This window comes from Opisthocomus hoazin, unplaced genomic scaffold, assembly GCF_030867145.1.
Source record: "Opisthocomus hoazin isolate bOpiHoa1 unplaced genomic scaffold, bOpiHoa1.hap1 HAP1_SCAFFOLD_124, whole genome shotgun sequence".
Classification (NCBI taxonomy): Eukaryota; Metazoa; Chordata; class Aves; order Opisthocomiformes; family Opisthocomidae; genus Opisthocomus; species Opisthocomus hoazin.
The window spans coordinates 217,501-222,500 of record NW_027448734.1 but is presented as its reverse complement, the minus strand read 5'-3'; positions in this window follow the sequence as shown (position 1 = coordinate 222,500).

The following is a 5,000-nucleotide window of genomic DNA, read 5'->3' as shown; positions in this document are numbered from 1 at the left end:
CCACAGCCGCCGTGCAACACCCGAGTCTGCCGGCTGAACCGCGAGTAGCTGCAGCGGTTCGATGGCGCTGGTCCGCGAGCGCCAGCCCTCTGCCCTAGTATACGGACAGCGAGGTCCCCGGCCCCGGCGGGCTCGAAGAGAACCGTCTTCCCCCAGCGGGGAGGCGCGCGAGCGCCGCCGACTCTTACCATGACGTAACTGGAGGCAGCGCAAAGCAGCGACCCCTTCGGCAGCTCCGAAGAAGAACCGGGCAAGACGTCTACCTGCCAGAACCGCGGTGGAGCCAAAGTCCCGCCGGAGCGAGGTAGACGAGGCATCCCTTTCCGCCGGCAGCTCCGGCGGCCACATCGGGCACACCGGACCCGGCGGACGGTAAAACGGGTAGACCTGGCCTCCCTGCCGGCAGAACGGGTAGACGAGGCCTCCCTGCCTGGAACCGGGTAGACCTGGCATCCCTGCCGGAAGCGGGTAGACCTGGCATCCCTGCCGGCAAAACGGGTAGACCTGGCCTCCCTGCCGGCAGAACGGGTAGACGAGGCCTCCCTGCCTGGAACCGGGTAGACCTGGCATCCCTGCCGGAAGCGGGTAGACCTGGCATCCCTGCCGGTAAAACGGGTAGACCTGGCCTCCCTGCCGGCAGAACGGGTAGACGAGGCCTCCCTGCCTGGAACCGGGTAGACCTGGCATCCCTGCCGGAAGCGGGTAGACCTGGCATCCCTGCCGGCAAAACGGGTAGACCTGGTCTCCCTGCCGCCAAAACGGGTAGACCTGGCCTCCCTGCAGGTAAAACGGGTAGACCTGGCCTCCCTGCCGGCAGAACGGGTAGACCTGGCCTCCCTGCCGCCAGAACGGGTAGACCTGGCATCCCTGCCGGCAAAACGGGTAGACCTGGTCTCCCTGCCGGTAAAACGGGTAGACCTGTTCTCCCTGCCGGCAAAACGGGTAGACCTGGCCTCCCTGCCGGCAGAACGGGTAGACCTGGCCTCCCTGCCGCCAGAACGGGTAGACCTGGCATCCCTGCCGGCAAAACGGGTAGACCTGGTCTCCCTGCCGGTAAAACGGGTAGACCTGGTCTCCCTGCAGGTAAAACGGGTAGACCTGTTATCCCTGCCGGCAAAACGGGTAGACCTGGCATCCCTGCCGGTAAAACGGGTAGACCTGGTCTCCCTGCCGGCAAAAAGGGTAGACCTGTTCTCCCTGCCGCCAGAACGGGTAGACCTGGCCTCCCTGCCGGTAAAATGGGTAGACCTGGTCTCCGTGCAGGTAAAACGGGTAGACCTGGTATCCCTGCCGGCAGAACGGGTAGACCTGGTCTCCCTGCCGCCAGAACGGGTAGACCTGGCATCCCTGCCGGCAAAACGGGTAGACCTGGTCTCCCTGCCGGTAAAACGGGTAGACATGGCCTCCCTGCAGGTAAAACGGGTAGACCTGTTCTCCCTGCCGGCAAAACGGGTAGACCTGGCATCCCTGCCGGCAAAACGGGTAGACCTGGTCTCCCTGCCGGTAAATGGGTAGACCTGGTCTCCCTGCCGCTAGAACGGGTAGACCTGGCCTCCCTGCCGGCAACATGGGTAGACCTGGCCTCCCTGCCGGTAAAACGGGTAGACCTGGCATCCCTGCAGGTAAAACGGGTAGACCTGGCATCCCTGCCGGCAAAACGGGTAGACCTGTTCTCCCTGCAGGTAAAACGGGTAGACCTGTTCTCCCTGCCGCCAGAACGGGTAGACCTGGCATCCCTGCCGGCAAAACGGGTAGACCTGGCATCCCTGCCGGTAAATGGGTAGACCTGGCATCCCTGCCGGAAAAACGGGTAGACCTGGCATCCCTGCCGGCAATACGGGTAGACCTGGTCTCCCTGCCGCTAGAACGGGTAGACCTGGCATCCCTGCCGGTAAAACAGGTAGACCTGGCCTCCCTGCCGCCAGAACGGGTAGATCTGGCATCCCTGCCGGTAAAACGGGTAGACCTGGCCTCCCTGCCGGCAGAACGGGTAGACCTGGTCTCCCTGCAGGTAAAACGGGTAGACCTGGCCTCCCTGCCGGCAGAACGGGTAGACCTGGCCTCCCTGCCGGCAGAAGGGGTAGACCTGTCCTCCCTGCGGACAGAGCGGGTCGCCCGTGCTGGAGGCCCGTATGCAGGGGTGCCTGCACGGGGTGGGAAGGGGCGGCGGCGGGCTGCCTGTGCTCTCTCAGCCGGGGCGGCGGTGGGGGGGCTTGCGGGGGGTGGCTTGGGGCGGCAGGCCGGTCCTGCCGGAGGCCCGTATGCAGGGGTGCCTGCACAGGGTGGGTGGGCCGGCGGCGGGCTGCCTGTGCTCTCTCAGCCGGGGCGGCGGTGGGGGGGCTTGCGGGGGGTGGCTGGGGTCGGCAGGCCGGCCCTGCCGGAGGCCCGTATGCAGGGGTGCCTGCACGGGGTGGGAAGGGGCGGCGGCGGGCTGCCTGTGCTCTCTCAGCCGGGGCGGCGGTGGGGGGGCCTGTGGCGGGTGGCTGGGGGCGGCAGGCCGGCCCTGCCGGAGGCCCGTATGCAGGGGTGCCTGCACGGGGTGGGAAGGGCCGGCGGCGGGCTGCCTGTGCTGTTTCAGTCGGGGCGGCGGTGGGGGGGCTTGCGGGGGGTGGCTGGGGTCGGCAGGCCCGCCCTGCCGGAGGCCCGTATGCAGGGGTGCCTGCACGGGGTGGGTGGGCCTGCGGCGGGCTGCCTGTGCTCTCTGAGCCGGGGCGGCGGTGGGGGGGGCTTGCGGGGGGTGGCTGGGGGCGGCAGGCCGGCCCTGCCGGAGGCCCGTATGCAGGGGTGCCTGCACGGGGTGGGAAGGGGCGGCGGCGGGGTGCCTGTGCTCTCTGAGCCGGGGCGGCGGTGGGGGGGCTTGCGGGGGGTGGCTGGGGTCGGCAGGCCGGCCCTGCCGGAGGCCCGTATGCAGGGGTGCCTGCACGGGGTGGGAAGGGCCGGCGGCGGGCTGCCTGTGCTCTCTCAGCCGGGGCGGCGGTGGGGGGGCCTGTGGCGGGTGGCTGGGGGCGGCAGGCCGGCCCTGCCGGAGGCCCGTATGCAGGGGTGCCTGCACGGGGTGGGAAGGGCCGGCGGCGGGCTGCCTGTGCTCTCTCAGCCGGGGCGGCGGTGGGGGGGGTTGCGGGGGGTGGCTGGGGTCGGCAGGCCGGCCCTGCCGGAGGCCCGTATGCAGGGGTGCCTGCACGGGGTGGGAAGGGCCGGCGGCGGGCTGCCTGTGCTCTCTCAGCCGGGGCGGCGGTGGGGGGGGTTGCGGGGGGTGGCTGGGGTCGGCAGGCCGGCCCTGCCGGAGGCCCGTATGCAGGGGTGCCTGCACGGGGTGGGTGGGCCTGCGGCGGGCTGCCTGTGCTCTCTGAGCCGGGGCGGCGGTGGGGGGGGCTTGCGGGGGGTGGCTGGGGGCGGCAGGCCGGCCCTGCCGGAGGCCCGTATGCAGGGGTGCCTGCACGGGGTGGGAAGGGGCGGCGGCGGGTTGCCTGTGCTCTCTCAGCCGGGGCGGCGGTGGGGGGGCTTGCGGGGGGTGGCTGGGGGCGGCAGGCCGGCCCTGCCGGAGGCCCGTATGCAGGGGTGCCTGCACGGGGTGGGAAGGGCCGGCGGCGGGCTGCCTGTGCTGTCTCAGTCGGGGCGGCGGTGGGGGGGCTTGCGGGGGGTGGCTGGGGTCGGCAGGCCGGCCCTGCCGGAGGCCCGTATGCAGGGGTGCCTGCACGGGGTGGGTGGGCCGGCGGCGGGCTGCCTGTGCTCTCTGAGCCGGGGCGGCGGTGGGGGGGGCTTGCGGGGGGTGGCTGGGGGCGGCAGGCCGGCCCTGCCGGAGGCCCGTATGCAGGGGTGCCTGCACGGGGTGGGAAGGGGCGGCGGCGGGGTGCCTGTGCTCTCTCAGCCGGGGCGGCGGTGGGGGGGCTTGCGGGGGGGTGGCTGGGGGCGGCAGGCCGGTCCTGCCGGAGGCCCGTATGCAGGGGTGCCTGCACGGGGGTGGGTTGGGGGGGGCGGCGGGAATTTTTTGGTTTTTGTTGCTTTTTTATTTCTTTTTCCGCTTTTGAAACAGAGACGCCGCCCCGTCCTCGGGCGTTTCAGCCGAGCTGATGGAAAGCGGCGCCCCTTCCCGTCGCTTGCGGGGGGGGGTGGTGCAGGAGGGGGGAGGCGGCGCGCGCCTGAAATTCCCCTCGCCACCCCCCGTTTCCGAGACTTCGCCGTATCTAGTGGAAGGCGCTAAGCTTGGCCGGACTGTCTCGCTGAAGGCTTTCTTACTCTGCATCGGTTCTGACGGTGGGCGAGAAAAAAAAACAAAACCAAAGCAGAGCAGGGAAACAGTTACAAAAATTTCTTGAGAGCCAGCACCGGCCCGCCCATCGGCAGACGGAGCGGCGCCCGGGGTCAACGAGTGCCACCCTGCTGCTTAGCAACCGGAACCCGAGCCGGCCCGCCCCGCCCACCCGCCGGCAAGGGGCGGGCGCTTCCCCGCGGCAGAAGGGGGAGACAGAGACTGAGAGACGGGGTCGAGGAGCAGGCGGGGAGCCTTGCGCTGAGGTAGGCTGGGGACGGGGCCTCTTTTCCGAGAAGATTGAGGTTTGAGTCGGGGGGGGGGGGGGGGGGGGGGCGGCGGCAGGGGCTGCTTGTGCGCTCTCGGCCGGGGCGGCGGTGGGGGGGTGGCGGGGTGGGGGGGGGCAGCGGAGCGGCCGTGCCGGAGGCCCGTATGCAGGGGTGCCCGCACCGGGGGGGGGGTGGGGGGGGGCGGCGGCAGGGGCTGCTTGTGCGCTCTCGGCCGGGGCGGCGGTGGGGGGGGGCTTGCGGGTGGGGGTGCGGCGGCCGGGCTGCCGTGCCGGAGGCCCGTTTGCAGGGGTGCCTGCACGGGGGGAGGTGGGGGGGGGGGGGGGGCGGGGCGGCGGGAATTTTTTGGTTTTTGTTGCTTTTTTATTTTTTTTCCGCTTTTGAAACACAGACGCCGCCCCGCCTTCGGGCGTTTCAGCCGAGCTGATAGAAAGCTGCGCCCCTTCCCGTTGCTTGCGGGGGGG